An 18,587-nucleotide genomic window follows, 5' to 3' on the forward strand; every position below is an offset into this window, starting at 1 on the left:
TAGACTACAGAGGTGATTGGAAATGATCGGGTCTCCGATCACCTCTATTGTAAACTGGCATAACCTCTGGTTCAGAGCCCAGAGAGGCACCAGAGGGCAGCAGGAGGGGATACCCCCTTCCGCTACCTGGATAAGCAATACTTAGCCACTAGGATTGGTTTTACTTTGTAGAGCATCTTCAGCTGAAGAAAATGATACCGGGGTTATGGCTGACAGCTGCAGACATAACCATGGTATAACCAGTGCTGGGACAAGGTAATCTAAAGCCCAGGACGAACATGCCAAATTGCGCCACCCCCCCCCAGATGTATTAGCATTATCTGTTAGCAAAAATCCCCCCCCCCAAAAAAAAGTCGACCACTAACCTGCATGCTTACCCCTTAAGCATATATTGCCCCTCCTCCCAATAAAAATCCACCCCCAGCTGAAATCCCCCTCCCGGCACAAATCTTTGCCCCCCCCCAAACCCCCCCTAGATCAAATCCTATCATTTCCCATATGCCCCCAGCATAAATACCCACCCCGAAATTTTTTTTTATTTTATTTTCACCTGGTGATCTGGCCAGTAAGTCCGTTGTCTTTCAACAGAACAAGCAGTCCTTCAGATGTCTCAGATGTAGAAGGTTAAGACAAACCATTTAACACTGACAGGGGTGCTCACAGTTACAACGATCAGTTTTTATTTTTTATGTAAAACCTTTATCCCAAAAGTAAAAAATGTGTTGCTGTAACTGCTTTTACTTCAATTTAAGTGTATCTAAATCTGCTAGTACATCTAACACCCCCCCCCAGACTAAAAATACTGCTGTCCAAATGTGTCTCTGTTGCTCCTTCATCCAGAGTGCAGGCTCTTTATTACAGGAGGTGAGTTACTGGCCAAATCACAAGGACAAAACAGGTGGGAATAAAGCCTAAAAAAAAAAAAACGAATGCAGCCACCAGATTTAATGATTACTAAACTCAACTGTAATATATTTCATTTTGGCCATACATTGGAAGAATGTCTTTATAAGATTTTCATTTTTAGACGGTCGGTTTAAATTCCTAATGGTTAGTGGGGTTATATCGATGATTGTTTTTGACCGCAACAATGAGAAAATCTGAATTAACAGAATGGAAAATTTTGTTTGAGTGAAATTCCAACAGTAAATGTGATTTCGGTTTGGGAAAATTTGCACATATTGTAATGCTCATGTTCCAAGGTACAAAAGGAACTTTTTAAAACATCTGGGATTCCATCCAAGTAGCGGGTCTGGATTAGGGCATTAGAATAATATTAGTTGGCTCAACGATGGCAAGATCTAATGTTCTGGTGAATGATTTTTCAGAATTTCCATATAAATTAAATCCTCCTGGTGTATGGGGAGCTTTAGCTGTGTCCACTTACCGATGGGAAAGCTCCGTACCGTAGAATGAAACACATCAGAATCTTCCAGCTGGTTATTCAATAAGAGATTCAAGTTTGTGGCATCCCGCTGTGCCGTATTCCTTTACCATGTTACTGTGGTCATAGAATAGTGGTCAACGTGGCCTAAAAATACACATTTGTGGTCCCAGTGATATACAGATTTTGTGTAATAATCAATGTTGTTTTATTTACTGATAACTGTGTCTTCTCCCAGGAGAGATGCCGATGAAGAAGAGAGAAGAGATGATCCCGAAGAAAGGCATGTTGAAGTGGAAAAGCGATTTTTTCCATTGATTGCATCTTTGATCGGTGGTTTGTTGGGAAAATAACCAAAAAATGGTAAAACTTTGGAAATGGAATTGGAAATCATCTGATGTGGAATATTATTTAGCTAAATGCACATCAGACGTCTTATAAAAAATAAAGATATCACATACATTGTGTTTTCTTCTTTTTTTATTATTATTTATATGATGAACCAACATTAGTTGGGGGAAATAATGTCAAATCCAAATGCATCAGAATGAGGAATAACTTATACTATCTAATTACAGATTCCTCTTCTTCCTTCCTCCTACACAAACTTGATTCCCTTGTACAGCTTCCGCTGGTTCACTCCTAGAGGAGCTAAAAGTCTCTAGTTAGCTCAGCAACAGCCCATTATAGGCCAGGAACTCTCAGTCCCTTAGTAAAGTAGCACATGTGGAGTGAACAGCATAACTCTTCCCCTTCTGCTCCCCCATAGACACTGATCCCAGCTCTACTGCTTGCAGAAATGCCAGCCCACCTGGCTGCCACCAGCTCATCTGTCTGCTTTCTCTTTCCATTCCTTCAACTGGCACACACTTGGAGACTCCCCAAGGCAATACCACATTGGATGAAGACTTGGCACACCACTGTCTTCAAGAGAGACCTGCTACAGAAGGCAGTCTCTCCCCATGAGATCTACTCGCTGTCTCTCCTTGTTCTCTCTGCTGCATCCCTGGTTGGGGTCCCTCCAACTGCCTCCTGTAGTGGGATCCTTCCAGGCCAGCCTCCCAAATGCCAGCTTGAGTTAAAGCCCCTCCCCAGCAGGGGTTGCTCAAGCAGGGCTGATCCTAGGCAGGTGCGTGGGGTGCAGTGCACCCAGGCGTCACAGAGGTGGGGGCACTGAAGCGCCAGAGTGTTCCCCTCCCTCAATCTCCTCCTCTCCTTGTCCATGTCCAGAGGCGGCTCTCTCCGCTGGTCACCGCCACCGCTGCCACTGTGTTTCCTGCCCAAACCCGTTTCCCCTCCCTCCTCCTGTCAGAGGAGGAGAGCGAAGCAGTGGCTGTCTCTGTGTGGAGAGAGACCAGCCGTGCAGTGACGTCGGCAGAGGGCAGTCTGTTCCTGATGTGTTCTCCTTGTCCGTGTTAGGGGAGCATCTCTGTGTTCGAGTCGTTGCCATATAAACATTTGTAAAGGGGAGGAGATGGTAAGATGATCACGCCCATGTGGGGGCGCCAGAAATATTTCTTCACCCAGGCGTCTATGACCCCAGGATCAGCCCTGTGCTCAAGGACCACCGACTGACTCCCTCAGTGCTGCTTCTCCATCTACCACCCGACTCCCCCTCTGGCATGGCCTAGGGTTGCAACCTTTTCTTCAAGACAAACCTGAACACTTTAGCGACGCACCAATTTTTTTTTTGTAGTATACAAACCAAATAAAAACTAAATGTAGTACAAATAGTTGCAAAACCTGTATAATCTTTTTTTTTTTAAAGCGGAGGTCCACCCAAAATCTTTTTTTTAAAGCCAACAGCTACAAATAATGCAGCTGCTGACTTTTAACCACTTCCTTCCCACCGGACGACTATATACGTCCTGTCTTTGAAGAGGAATACCGTTGTTATGGTAGCAGCTAGATACCTTAACCCGGTATCCTCTTCAAGAGCCGGCGGTTCTCTTTCAGATAAAAGTGGTCTCTGCAGCGGATTCTCCGTGAGAACACTTTTATCGGCAGCAAGAGAGGGGTCCCCCCTCCCGCCACGCTCCGGTGCCCTCACTCACCAGATGGAATGGACCCCTAATTTTTCAGTCTGGGGGTTGTTCAGGCTTTGAGATGTTGGCCAAGTATGGCTAAGTCACATCAATGTACCAAGAAGATATCCAGTATTTATAACCATCACATGTGGATCATGGTGCCCAAAGTAATGAAAAGAAAAGGCACCATAGTGAAGTACTGTTTAACAAAGAATTTATTGCGCAAGTGGAAAGGTACTTACAAACTGAAGGTTAAAAAAGGCATGGATTCAGCAACAATTTAAAACAGCAAGCAAACGCCGCCGGCATGCGTTCCACCCGGAAACAGGAAACGGCGTCTCGTGGATTAGGAACCGGATATTCCGTCAATGCATTTTGCCCCCCTACAAGGCATCTTCAAAGGACCTAATTTACGGTTAACAAAGCCAGCCTTCAATACACATGAAAGGTAACCTCCCCCTGCGAAGCAGCCATTTAATTGGTTAGACAAATATTTCTCCACGACTATAATGCATCTCCAACATGGGAAACAAATGGCCATTAGGTTGGTTAGATGACCATTGATCACCTCAAAGAAGTGGTTCAAAGGACCAAAAGGACGTCACTCACTTACGGTACTCGAAACTTATTACATACATATTAAACATAGGAAAATTGCATAGCCCATAAGACACTACTGTGTATAGAAAATATATAAAAGTAAAACTTAATGTCTGCATTTTATTTACTTGTATCGCTACCCCCTCAGGAGCCGCTGGTTGTTGTTGGGATCGGCGTATTAAGTCACCTCAATGTTGTCTAGGGGTGATGTTGATGAGTAGAGTAGCATAGAGTAGTGAGCGAATGTCCAGTCAATGAATGAAGGTTTTCAAATGCTTTATTTTCGGCCCAACATAGCCAACATCAACATGGAGTAGGAAGGAAAGGTTGATGAAGCGATAGAGAACTTTGCAGTATCAGGCCTGGATATGAAAGGTGCAAACCTGCTCTCAGTAGCACAGTAGTAGTAGTTACAGTTCGTCGCCACTCTAGCCAGAGTGGGTGAAGTGCCCCCGGACAGACTTCTGCCACAAGCCTGGCAGCCAAAGTGTCACTTTAGATTGCTGGGAGGAACAGGCCTCTGCCACAGGCCTGGCTCTAGGGCCTCTGCCACAGGCCTAGTACTTGAATGAGCTCAATGGACGAATTGAGCGAATCCTCCCAGTAGATTAAACATAGGTCACCGGATGACAGCAAAGAGTACATGTCAGCATTTCGGTCATCAGATCCCCGATGGTTCGTTCAAGCCCTGTTGGACAACCTGCCTCCGGGTTCTCCTCAAGCCAACCCCCCATCGAACGGCACCCAGCCTGGGATCTTCTCAGCAAAGCGGGGGACCCAGTAAGTCACTGGGGCCCTTTTCAGCAAGGTGGTGCTCCGCGTAGCATGCAACCCCGGCCTGGAAGGCCATCGCCGGGGTCCGTTGGATGCGCACACCCTAAATTTGGGTGCCACACCTGGAACCTGGAACCCGCGAAGAACCACACAAAATGGCGTCTGCCACAGATATACTCTCCCCCAGCATGTCCCGTGAGGGAAAACTCCTTTAATTGGCTGCTGGGGAAAAGTGGCTCTGCCAGAACCCCTCTAGCACCACCTGTCGCCCAGGGGTGGAAACGACACCCCTGGAGCGCAGACTGACCTACAGGACAGTTCAGGAATGACAGCAGCCCAAATTTAGAAAATTGTGAATGGGAGCAAAATAACTCTCCCATTCCCCACTAACTTTAGCGTAGTGCCCATACTGAAAGTAAGGGGGCGCTACATACTTATTTGCAAACGCTATAATTCTTTTTAGTTATCTATTTGTCAAGTGTTTGTACTTTGTGTACAGCAGCTGTAACTTTACAAATCAGAACCTACTGGGATGTTTTCACCTTATATGTGAAAGATGGTATCACTCCTAGGAGATTGAGATGGAATGTAGCTTCCAATGATGGCATGATAAGCAGCGAATTGGAGTTAGAATGGATCTCTTCAATCTCACTGAAAAGAGATTACTAGAACTTCTAATATCCGGTAAAGAAAATAAACTCAAGATATTGGACGCCAATCTCAATGCTGTCAAAGCCAAATTAGTTCCTCTAGAGAGATCAGTAGAATACAAAAACAAAATTAAGCACCTCCAGGATTTTGTGGAAAGAAACCCAAAAGAAAAAATACATGAGGGATACCTATGATTATAAAAGCAAAAAGGTGAAGAGCGGGCTTCCCAGACTTCTTTGGAAGAAAGGGAACACATCCTCATGTTACCTCAACCCCAACCTAGCACTAGTAGTCCTAGACCACAACAGTCTTACCAAGGTAAGACCAGTGCTAGAACCCATGGAGAGGTAACCTGAAAAAGGCCATCTCTCGCAATGAGACTCAGTGGATACATTGCCTTAGAACTATTGGGGTTAAACATTGAACTTGACCTCAATTTCTTTATTTCCAATTGGTAATGATCATTGTGAAGATGTCTCTGTTTTATTTGATTTTGAGGTTCATTCTTAGTATTGTAATTGTTCCCTTATTTTAATTATTTTTATAGTCATTTTTATTTTATGTTTTTTTTTATTTTCTATATTTCATTTAATATTTAATTATAACCAACCTAAAGTTTCCCTAAAGTTTCCCATGTTGGAGATGCATTATAGTCGTGGAGACATATTTGTCTAACCAATAAAATTGCCTCTTCACGGCTTCTGATTGGCTGACTATGGGGGAGGCATGGGCGTCCTCTGAAATTTTTTCAGGGGGGGGGTGGCGCTTCGGCAGCGGCGATACACGTGTCACATTTAACCCTTTCTTCGACCGCTAGCGGGGGTTAAAAGCAACTTATTGGTATATTCTAATCAGTAGATTTGCAATTCATTTATAATATTTCAACATATGTGGTAATATTTTGGAGAATATTTTTTGGGGTATTTATAGATTTATTGCACTGGGATTGTGTATTCAAGTATAACTTTTTTGATATAATTTATTTAAAATATGTCTCTACACATGGTTAAAGGGTAGTGCAACACCATTAATCTTTATATATTAAGTTGTGGAATGTGGGAACACATTTGATGGAGAGCAGCAACTTGAAGTATTTATATTATTAGGAGTTGGTGGTAGTTCGTGTAGTGCCATGTACACAGTGCACAGTACACAGTGCCATGAGTAGAATGCATGGGCATGTTGCTTTCTTTATCCTTACCTTCCTTGTTTAATGCCCAAGATCACACTTTCTTCGCTCCTGCACTTAGCGTCCTCTGAGCCAGCAGCATCATCCTCACCACACACAAATGAGACTCGTGCATAGCTCTTCCTAGCCTCAGCCCCCGCCCAGCAGGAGGGACATATGGAAATACAATATCTTTCCACACAGTGCCCCACTGCTGAAGCAGATGTTCCCCGGCCACACTCCCTATATGGGAGGGGTTAGCAAGGGAGCATCTGAAAAGTTCAGTATACTGTTCAGTCAGCACTGCGAGAGCTGCTGCAGTATGAAGCTTCTCAGCCACAACAATTCAATACCTTCTTACGATTCCAGGGGGGTCAATTGACCCCCCTTGCCCTATGGAGCGGACACCCATGGGGGGAGGGTACCTTTCCTGTGTATTGAAGGCTGGCTTTGTTAACCGGAAATTAGGTCCTTTGGAGGCTCCCTGTGGGAGGGTGAAATGAATTGATGGAATTTCCAGTTCCTAATCCACGAGTCGTCACTTCTGGTTTTCAGGTGGAAATTCAGGTGAAGTTTGCTTGATGTTTTAAACTGTTGCTGAATCCATACCTACTTTTAACCTTCAGTTTGTAAGTACCTGTCCACTTGTGCAATAAATTCTTTGTTAAACAGTACTTCACTATGGTCCCTTTTCTTTTCATTACTTTGGGCACCATGATCCACATGTGATGGTTATAAATACTGGAGATCTTCTTGGTACATTGATGTGACTCAGCCATCCCTGGCCAACATCTCAAAGCCTGAACAACCCCGAAGACTGAAAAGCTAGGGGTCCATTCCACCCGGTGAGTGGGGAAACAGGAGGGAAGTGGCGCACCTTGAGATTTGGAGCACGACTGCACTTTAATTTTGGAGCACATCGCAATTTTTTTGGACTTTCATTAATTGTTTATGAATTGTTTTCATTTAATATCTGCATTTTATTTTTCATTTCAAATATTTTTATTTTCCATTTACAAGAAATAAAAAATGAGATAACAACATTCGTGGTTATACAATACATAAAATTAATGAAAACAAAGGATAAAATTATTACGATAATGATGAAGTTTCTCATGTATCATATCTCCTGTTTAAATATAGGTCAAAAGCATATAACAAATCGTTATCAACGTTATATTTTAAATAAGGCGTAGCGTACGCCGCCGCTACTTTGAGAGGCAAGTGCTGTATTCTCAAAGCACTTGCGTCTAAAGTTACGGCGGCGTAAATGTGTCGGCGTAAAGGCGCGGAATTCAAATGACAAAGATGTAGGCGTGTTTTATGTTAATTCTACTTCACACCACGTAAATTACATTTTTTTTTAACGCCGCATGCGCCGTCCGTGGGGGTATCCCAGTGCGCATGCTCGAAATCACGTCGCAAATAGTCAATGCTTTCGACGTGAACGTAATTTACGCAAAGCCCTATTCGTGAACGTTTTACGCAAACGACGTACACAACGGAAAGTTCGACGCTGGTCCGACGTCCATACTTAACATTGCGTACGCCTCATAGACCTGAAAAAACCCTTACGTAAACTACGTAAAAAAATGCGCCGGCCGGACGTACGTTTGTGGATTGGCGTATGTAGCTAATTTGCATACTCGACACGGAAATCAACGGAAGCGCCACCTAGCGGCCAGCGTAAATATGCACCTTAGATCCGACAGCGTACTAAGACGTACGCCAGTCGGATCTAGCCACAGCTCAGATGATGAACAGATGAGTCTTGAAAATGCCTGTCCCCAGCACTCCAGCGCTTACATGCCCTGTGAAAAAGTGTCTGTGTCTCTCCATCCGCACACCTGTACTCACATTGCTTAAGTTTATAACAATTGACGGTTTGCGCCTGCGCCATAGGGCAACGCACACAATGATCCACATAAATGCCAGTGGCGCCTCTCCCCGCCCCAGTGGCACCTTTTTTCTCGTAAAAAAAGTTTTTTTCGCATGCGTGCATGCAGGTTGCGATCCACTCAGGGATCCCGGGGGGAGGGAGCGGGAAGAAGTCTTACTGCTGATGGAACCCCAAATTCTCCCCCCCTTCTTAGATGGCTGACGAACTGAGAGGGAGAGGCAGAACTCCTCCACAAGTGCTGCTGACAAACCTTTAAACCAGGCAGACATGGGATGCTGACACCCTTACTTCACACCCTCTAGTGGTAGGAGAGAAATACAGGCAAGACATCAACTATTCATTAAAAGAAGTCCACAAAGTATCTTCTTAACTTACCATTCCCACCGCAGTGTACTACTGGAATTATCACATTGACCCAATCTTCACCCATCATGGCGAGCTTGGAGTCATGCCAGACCTTTAACGATGGGGTCCCCTTTAATTTATTAGGGTCCACTGCCTTCGACCTGTATAGCGCCCTGCCAAAGCAGCCTGTGGTATAGCAATGTGACCAAGACTCTGGATCACAGGGCCCAGCTCTCCAAAGAGAAGGATTTAAGGCAAGACATTGTTCTTTCGTATCGAGACTCGGGCACCATCCACTTTTGCCTTTGTTTTTGGCTTTTTGAATGGATCCGATTTTATAGCTCCCTGGGGAGCATAATGTTTACCGTGACCAACACCTTAGATACTGGCGAAAAAAATCTAAGGTACTCCCCATGTGGGAGGGGTTATATATAGGGAAACTTCCGGTCTTGATTAGGCCAGTGTCCATCACCTGAAGGTGGCCCATAACCCATGTAGTAATTACTGGTGCTCTGTGTCCTGTGATGTACTATAAAGAACGTTTTTTTTAATAATGTCGGTTGAGGCGACTCTCTCCATACTGACAGAAGTTTGTAAGCCGTCCTGAGCACCACCACTGCTGGAGACAGAATTGGGGACACTTTTATCCAGAGACAGTCTCCCGAAATCAGGGTCTGTCCCCAGAAACTAGTCACTTTCTGATGCCACCTACACTTTAATGCAACAGCAAGTCACAAACAAAATTGGGCTTTAATGTGCCGGTCACTTTCTTTTAAATGAAAGTGACTGAACACTGAAACAGGAATACATAACTGTCCAAAATGACCCCATAATACTGCAAATAAAGCAAAATTTGGGATGGGATTCCTCTTAAATTGATTTTAGACTAGAACTGTCTAAATAGCAGATCAGGAGATAACTAAACTGCTGACTGGGTGCTGATATATGTCCTACCTGGAGGCTAGAAGGCAAATATTTTTTAGTAAATACATGTGGTATCAGGTATGTGTTCCTAAGAAAGATGTGACTTCTAAATTAAACTTTAATTAAAACTTCTGTTTACTCAACTTGTTTGTCTTTTATTATATAAGCCAACTCTGTTCTTTGTAGAGTAGACCTCCACTAAAGTCTTCCAGTCGTCTACATTCTCAGCACCAACTGAACCACCCGGTAAGTATATACTGGAATATCGTTGTTATATTATTATTATTATTATTATTATTATTATTATTATTATTATTAATATTATTATTGTTATTAATAATAATATAATTATGATAAGGAAAAAAACCTTAGTATTCAGTATTTAGATAAAATTTAAAAATCTCCTCTGTTTCATTTGGATTTTAAATGATGGAAAGGTTAGCTGAACTCTTGAAGGCTCTCTGGGATGGATTTAGCTTAACTGTTAAAGTTCTGACAGCGCTGAATCAAATAGCTTTTCAGTAGAAAAATGTCATATACTTGCTAAATCATATTAGTTTGATCCCCATCTAATGTTCTTGCACATTCAGTATATTCTCTGCCCTTTGAAAAATTCTGTAAAAAAAAAAGTCTTCTGGAAACAAAAAGAACTGCGGGAGAGATTTACTAAATCTGGAGCACAGAGAATCTGGATCAGCTGTGCATAGTAACCAATCAGCTACTAAGATTATCTGGGCTCCAGTTTTAGTAAATCTCCCCCAATGTCTCTTCTTTCCCTGGTTAGCTTGAGCTTCGGTCCCTAAAGTTTCTTCATAGTTTGGACTTAACCCATTGGTGGTTCAGTGGATATGCAGATGGCTAAAGGATAGATCCCAGAGGGTGGTTGTAAATGGGGTTCACTCAGAACAGAGACCAGTCACTAGTGGGGTACCACAAGGCTCTGTACTGGGTCCTGTTCGATTTAACCTATATGTAAGTGATATAACTAAAGGTTTGATTGGCATTGCGGAAAATTGGTCAAAGCAGTGGAGACTGCAGTTCAATATTTCTAAATGTAAAATAATGCACCTAGGGGAAAAGAATCCCCTTAGAGTGTACAATATTGGGGGTACAGTGTTGGCCAGCACCACAGAAGAAAAAGATTTGGGGGTGCTTATTTCAGATGATTGTAAAAAATGAGAAAACAATGTGACCAGGCAAGGGAAAGGTAAATATAATTCTAGGATCCATCACTAGAGGGATCACCAGCTGATTCTGATTCCCCTAATGGGACCTAATTTAGAATACTGTGCCCAGTTCTGGAGACATCACTTACAAAATGATATTGATATGATAGAACGAGTTCAGAGACAGGTAACAAAAATGGTGAAAGGTTTGGGGGATAAAACATATTGAGAGCGACTTCAGGAACTTAAAGCGGTAGTTCACCCTCAGTGTCAACATTGTACCATAAAATCAGGCATTGTAGCGCGAGCTACAGTATGCCTGTCTCGAATTTTTTATCCCTGTACTCACAGTGTACTGGTACATTATAGATTCCGACTCCCGCGGGGAATGGGCGTGCCTATGGAGAGGGAGGATGATTGACGGCCGACTCTGGCACATCACGCTCCCCGAAGACAGCCGGAGTAGGTCTCGGCTCTTCACGGCACCTGCGCACAGGCTATGCGCAGGCGCCGTGAAGAGCCAAGCCTATTTCGGCTATTTCCGGAGAAGCGTGGCGCGCCAAAGCCGGCCGTCAATCACCTTCCGTCTGGATTGGAACGCCCATTCCCCGTGGGCAGTCGGAATCGTCTATGTACGATTACACAGTGAGTACGGGGATAAAAAATTCGAGACAGGCATACTGTAGCTCGCGCTACAATGCCTGATTTTATGCTAGAAGAAAAAAAAAAAAATTCTTGTTTATAGGGTGAACCCCCGCTTTAATATTTACAGTTTGGAGGAAAGAAGCAAAGGGGAGACATGATTGAAACTTTTAAATACATCAAGGGAGTGAATAAGGTTCAGGAAGGTGTTTTTTTCAATATAAAAGACAGGATCCTCAGGATTGGGATCTTAACGCACCATAAGCAGTAACCCTCCAACGGTTAAATCGGGCCATTCCAGTTTCTGTTCTCTACTGCTCTTCTCACCATGTGTTTGGTTTTCGTTGACTTTTGTATTGTCTATTCTCATATTTTTTGTATCAATAAATCTGTATTTTTACAAGTTTAATCACTGCTTATGGTCCGTTAAAAATCCCAATCCTGCCACTGTCTTTCACTCTAAGCCTATCCAGTCAGTTGGCAAAAAAGTTTCTAAAGCCTCGTACACACAGCCGAGGAACTCGACGGGCGAAACACATCGTTTTGCTCGTCGAGTTCCTTGTGAGGCTGTCGAGGAACTCGGCGAGACAATTTTCTCCATTCCCATCGAGGAAAAAGAGAACATGCTCTCTTTTTGGCTCGACAAGTTCCTCGACAGTTTCCTCGTCGAAAAATATACACACGACCGGTTTCCTCGGCCCAAAAAAAAACACAGCAAGTTTCTTACTGGTTTTTGCCGAGAAACTCTGTCGTGTGTACGAGGCCTAACTCTGTCTTTTCAATATGAAATTAAAATCAAGAACACGGAGACATGACCTCAAACTAACTGGAGGAAAGTTCAAAACTAATCTTAGAAAGTATTATTTTAGTGAAAGGGTGATTGATGATTGGAATAAACTACCAACAGAGGTAGTGAGACAGTCAAGAGTAAACAGCTTCAAACATTCTTGGGATAAACATAAATCTATAGTCAGGTTAATGGGAAAAATAAATAAATAGGCAGACTCAATAGACTAGGTTTTTTTCTGCTGTCACTTTTCTGTTTCTATGTAGTTGGGTGCCATAATAAGTCAAACCAAAAGAGGATACCGCACCTACTAAGGCTGCTATTAGTCTTTATTGATCATGGGACATATATAGTGTCCATATATAAACAACCAGTGAAAAAAAAAACGTAAAAATTAGCACATCTTTCCCCTAGACCCGTCTTACCAACCCCACCCCCCCCCAGCTCAATCCCCTACCCTATTATATAGGTCCCATGATCATTAAAGACTAATGGTAGCATTAGTAGGTGCTGTATCCTCTTGTGGTTTGTCTTTCATGTTGTATTTTTGGATGCACCTCCTCTACATTTTAGGGTTTAGGCCCCATAGCAATTTTTTGTGGGTTTCTGAAGGCCCCTAATAAGTACCTGTTTGTAGGCTGATCGGGGGTCCTTTGTTTAACTTTATTTTTGGTGCTACTTAAACTTTGAAGAAATATCTTTTTAAGTGTCTAAAGTTAAAAGGTAGTTCTTAACTTAAGAATCAAAAATGTGTTTAACAGTAAATTTTACTGAGTAAGTAAAGAAAACAAAAAATAATAGCTAATAAACATAAAGGTATAGTAGAAACAAAAAATCTTTGCTTAAGTCTGGTTTGGCTTTTAAGGGGAACTCCACGCCAATTGTTTTTTTTAATTATTGGCGTGGGGGTCGTCCCCCCCCCCAAATCCATAGCGAATCCTTATCTGAGCATGCAGCCTGGAGGACAGGATGGGGGGAGACGAGCGAGCGCCCTCTCCCCTTCCTCCTGAACCGTACCAGGCCACATGCCCTCAACATGATGGTTTAGAACAAATGAACATTTGACCTTTTATCGTATTGGAAAAATCATTTCATGTGTTCCTGACAGGGTGCCTCATATTATTTTTAGCTGTATTTTCAATTTTCTCTTTTTCTTTCAATGAATACAAATTATCCACAGAGCCCAAAGATGTTCACCTTGAAGAAATCCCTGTTACTTCTTTTCTTCCTTGGGACAATCAACTTATCTCTCTGTGAGGAAGAGTAAGTATGAATAAGAGTTTTAAATTAAAGTATAAACTTTTAAAGCTTAAAATGGCTTCACATGCCCACAAGCAAAATGAGAACGTCGGAGAACAATTTTTAAATGGTGCTTTCTACAAAAACTCGGGAGATCGGCGGCAGATTGTTATACAGTAAGCGAACATAGATATACAGTATGTATATATCTACGCGGAAATCAACGGAAGCGCCACCTAGCGCCAGCGTAAATATGCACCTAAGATCCGACGGTGTACTAAGACGTACGTCAGTCGGATCTAGCCCAAATTCAGGCGTATCTTGTTTTGTGAATACAAAACAAAGATACGCCGGCGCATCGTAGAACTTACGCGGCGTATCAATAGATACGCCGCCGTAAGTTCTTTGTGGATCTGGGCCCTAATGTTCTGGTGAATGGTTTTTCAGAATTTCCATATAAATGAAATGCTTCTGGTGTATGGGGAGCTTTAGCTGTGTCCACTTACTGATGGGAAAGCTCTGTACCGTAGAATGAAACACATCAGAATGTTCCAGCTGGTTATTCAATAAGAGATTCAAGTTTGTGGCATCCCGCTGTGCCGTATTCCTTTACCATGTTACTGTGGTCATAGAATAGTGGTCAACGTGGCCTAAAAATACACATTTGTGGTCCCAGTGAAATACAGTTTTTGTGTAATATTCAATGTTGTTTTATTTACTGATAACTGTGTCTTCTCCCAGGAGAGATGCCGATGAAGAAAGAAGAGTTGATCCCGAAGAAAGGCATGTTGAAGTGGAAAAACGATTTATAGGAGCTCTTGTACATGCGCTCAGTGGTATTTTGGGAAAATAACCAAAAAATAGTAAAACTTTGGAAATTGAATTGGAAATCATCTGATGTGGAATATTATTTAGCTAAATGCACATCAGATGTCTTATAAAAAAATAAAGATATCACATACATTGTGTTTTCCTTTTGTTTTTATTATTATTTATATGATGAACCTACATTAGTTGGGGGAAATATTGTCCTTAGGGCACTTTTCAGGGAACGTAATCATTTATGGACATTCAGTTGGGTTCAGCAGCCCCACTGATCCGGATAGATCCTCCACTTTATCCAATCAAGATAAAAGCATACAGAATGGATCAGTCCACACTTACTCTTTATACTTTTTTTTCTTTCTGCTAATATTCGTAAAACATTTCCATCCAGCATTCCACCATCAGTAATGCTCCCTGCAATTCATTGCAGCAATACCGACATTGCTATTCCTGTATAAGATTAGCTGTATAGGAGTAACGGTTTCTCTATTTTCAGAGTGCTATCATCCACTGTCTATTAAACATAGCAGCACACTGTGTATAAAGCTTTCATTGTACGAATGTGACAACATTTTCCCATACTTACTTGTGTACATACAGTTACCAACATGTTGGCAAGTGCAGGTAACCTGCCCACCACTAGATGACTCTGTTCCCATTAAAGAATGGTAAGGCTCCCTTTTAGGAAAGACCCTCCTTTAGTAGGGTGACCACGTGTCCCGGATTGCCCGGGGCAGTCCCGCATTTTGCAGGTCTGTCCCGGGCACATTCATTCCAGGACAATACAGTGTCCCGGAATGAAACTGACACAGCCACCCCCCGGGCCAATCTGATGGCCCCAAAAAAGGCCGCCATATCACAGCTTTACTCACTGACAGTACTTGGCCTGGCCGGGAAAGCCTGGAGGAGCACAATCCCGCCCCCTGCTTGGGATTGGAGAAATCATAAATCCCGCCTCTTGTGTCCAATCACTGTGCTGTGATTCGTTACAGCACAAGTTGAGTTTTGGGAAGGGAGGGTGTCCCTAAATGATTGTTTGGAAATGTGGTCACCCTATCCTCTAGTGATGTAATGGTTGTAGTGAGCACCCATATAATGTCAGTGCTGAAGGGGCCCAACAATAGATGGGAAATGGACATGAGATACCCCAGTACTACTAAAGTTGTAGTCCCTGCAGAGCTGAACTAAAGGGCCCTTTTCAGGGCTGAAGTCCCAGGTGAGGTGGTAAAGAACATGGGAGGAATAGCTGTAGCTGCCTGTCTTCCATGACTTTCTCCTGGGGGTCCTGAAGAGCGGTGCTTAAGGCCTTGGAGATCTAGACAGGGTCCTCTTAAAATAATACTGATGGAGGCCAGGCAATGAGTGTGTCATCTGGGAGTGTGATCGGATGGGCAGAGCTATAGAAGGAAATGTGAAAACAGCACTTAGTGCAGTGCAACCAATTAAATTCGAATTACCTGAATTAAACAAATGCAATCAGAATAAATGTGATCAAAATAAAAAAACTCAGGTGTCCAAACAAATTGGTGATTTCTAATAATTCATACAGTGCTCCCCTCCCTAAATCTCCTCCTCTCCTTGTCCGTGTCCAGAGGCGGCTCCCGCCACCGCTGCCACTGTGTTTCCTGCCCAAACCCATTTCCCCTCCCTCCTCCTGTCAGAGGAGGAGAGCGAAGCAGCGGCTGTCTCTGTGTGGAGAGAGACCAGCCGTGCAGTGATGTCGCCAGAGGGCGGTCCGTTCCTGACGTGTTCTCCTTGTCCGTGTTAGGGGAGCATCTCTGTGTTCGAGTCGTTGCCATACAAACGTTTGTAAAGGGGAGGAGTTGGTAAGATGATCACGCCCATGTGGGGGCGCCAGAAATATTTCTGCACCCAGGCGTCTGTGACCCCAGGATCAGCCCTGTGCTCAAGGAACACCGACTGACTCCTTCAGTGCTGCTTCTCCATCTACCACCGACTCCCCCTCTGACATGGCCTAGGGTTGCAACCTTTTCTTCAAGACAAACCTGAACACTTTAGCGACGCACCAATTTTTTTTTGTAGTATACAAACCAAATGAAAACCAAATGTAGTACAAATAGTTGCAAAATCAAATTTATTTTTTTAAAGCCAACAGCTACAAATAGTGCAGCTGCTGACTTTTAACCACTTCCTTCCCACCGGACGACTATATACGTCCTGTCTTTGAAGAGGAATACCGTTGTTATGGTAGCAGCTAGATACCATAACCCGGTATCCTCTTCAAGAGCCGGCGGTTCTGTTTCAGATAAAAGTGGTCTCTGCAGCGGATTCTCCGTAAAAACACTTTTATCGGCAGCGAGAGAGGGGTCCCCCCTCCCGCCACGCTCCGGTGCCCTCTGCCGCTTACCGTGGCCGTCGGTAGCGGCAGGGGCGATTCGGACCTGTCCCTAGCCTGACATGGAGATGAGTGAGGGGGAAGATGGCCTCCACCCGTCTCCAAGTCATTGCAGGGTGGAAGCGATGTCAACCTGTAACCTTTTCTTCAAGACAAACCTGAACACTTTAGCGACGCACCAATTTTTTTTTGTTGTATACAAACCAAATGAAAACCAAATGTAGTACAAATAGTTGCAAAACCTGTATAATACGTTTCGGCCTAAATTTTTATATATTTTTTTCTAAAATTGTGATATTTATTATAGCAAAAATAAAGAAAATATGGTGTTTTTTTCTAAATTAGCGCTCTTTTTTGTTTATAGCACAAAAAATAAAAACCGCAGAGGTGATCAAATGCCACCAAAAGAAAGCTCTATTTGTGGGGGAAAAAAATTATCAAAATTAATTTGGGTACAGCGTTGTATGACCACGCAATTCTCATTCAAATTGTGGCAGCACTGAAAGCTGAAAATTGGCCTGGGCAGGAAGGGTGTGAAAAGGCCCAGTATGGAAGTGGTTAAAGTGCAGTCGTGCTCCTAATCGCAAGGTTCGCCACACTCCCTCCTGTGTCCCCACTCACCAGATGGAATGGACCCCTAGTTTTCCAGTCTGGGGGTTGTTCAGGCTTTGAGATGTTGGCCAAGTATGGCTAAGTCACATCAATGTACCAAGAAGATATCCAGTATTTATAACCATCACATGTGGATCATGGTGCCCAAAGTAATGAAAAGAAAAGGGACCATAGTGAAGTACTGTTTAACAAAGAATTTATTGCGCAAGTGGACAGGTACTTACAAACTGAAGGTTAAAAAAGGCATGGATTCAGCAACAATTTCAAACTAGTGTGAGTTATATATTTAGATATATTTTTGTTCACCAAAAGGATACAGCAGTCAAAAAACGCACCCAATAAGCACCCCAGGGGGGCGCACGGGAGAAGCTGTTCTGAGAGGATGTCCATGGATGCCCTCCCAGAACTGGAGATCCACGCTGTAGCTGTCTTTTGGCTAAGTGATTAAAGCAGGGAATGAATTAAGATATAACATTAAGTAGATGGTAACCTGCGCTGGGATAGAGGACTATAGGCTGCTGCCCCCCTGTGTTTATCCCCTAAAAAGGAGATATATAAGGTGTGAATGTAGATGGAGTGGTGGCGCTGCCTGGTGCACGTGAAATATACCCAAAGGTAGGTGTCTCAGTGCAACCTGTATGGCTGTGAGTGGCTGGAAACCCAGCAGTGTGGGTAAGCTGGAAGTCCGCTCAGAATAGTACTGGATAAATGTTAGTGGCTGTGCGCTGAAATGAAATGGTGCAAATATGTGCTAATAGCAATGTACCAAATCTACATACACTGTGTTACAGTACACCAATCAGCTGTCACAATCTGCATATACAACACATGCATGTGCTAAACAGTATACAAAAACTGCTAAAATGTAGATATCCAGTAAAGTCCTGCACAAGAGATAATGAAATTAAATAAAAAGACGATGTAACAGTTCACCCTGTAGAAATATGGGTGGGTAAAGGCCCAGCGATGCAATAAGGCTGGGGATCCACTCAAAATATTATGAGGTGAGTGCTGATAACTGATATGGGTATTGATACTGATGCAAAAAGTGTAAAATACACTATAATGCAGTACACAAATCAGCTGTTCACACACTGCGTATATATCACATGCCTATAATGAACAACATACAAGTAAAGTCCTACAGTGGTATAAACCGTGCCGGACTTATACACAGTGTTGTGTGA

The 18,587-nt window shown here is 43.1% G+C and overlaps 1 long non-coding RNA gene across 1 annotated transcript; it reads left to right on the forward strand.

Annotated features, from left to right (window-relative positions):
• Window positions 1–9,920: 9,920 nt before the first annotated feature.
• On the forward strand, window positions 9,921–14,570 carry LOC120909956. The gene is made up of 3 exons (XR_005741381.1): window positions 9,921–10,019; window positions 13,549–13,631; window positions 14,349–14,570. It is a non-coding gene; the product is annotated as an uncharacterized LOC120909956 (long non-coding RNA).
• The last annotated feature ends 4,017 nt before the right edge of the window (window positions 14,571–18,587 follow it).

The sequence above is a fragment of the Rana temporaria genome, chromosome 8 (genome assembly GCF_905171775.1).
Source record: "Rana temporaria chromosome 8, aRanTem1.1, whole genome shotgun sequence".
Lineage (NCBI taxonomy): Eukaryota > Metazoa > Chordata > Amphibia > Anura > Ranidae > Rana > Rana temporaria.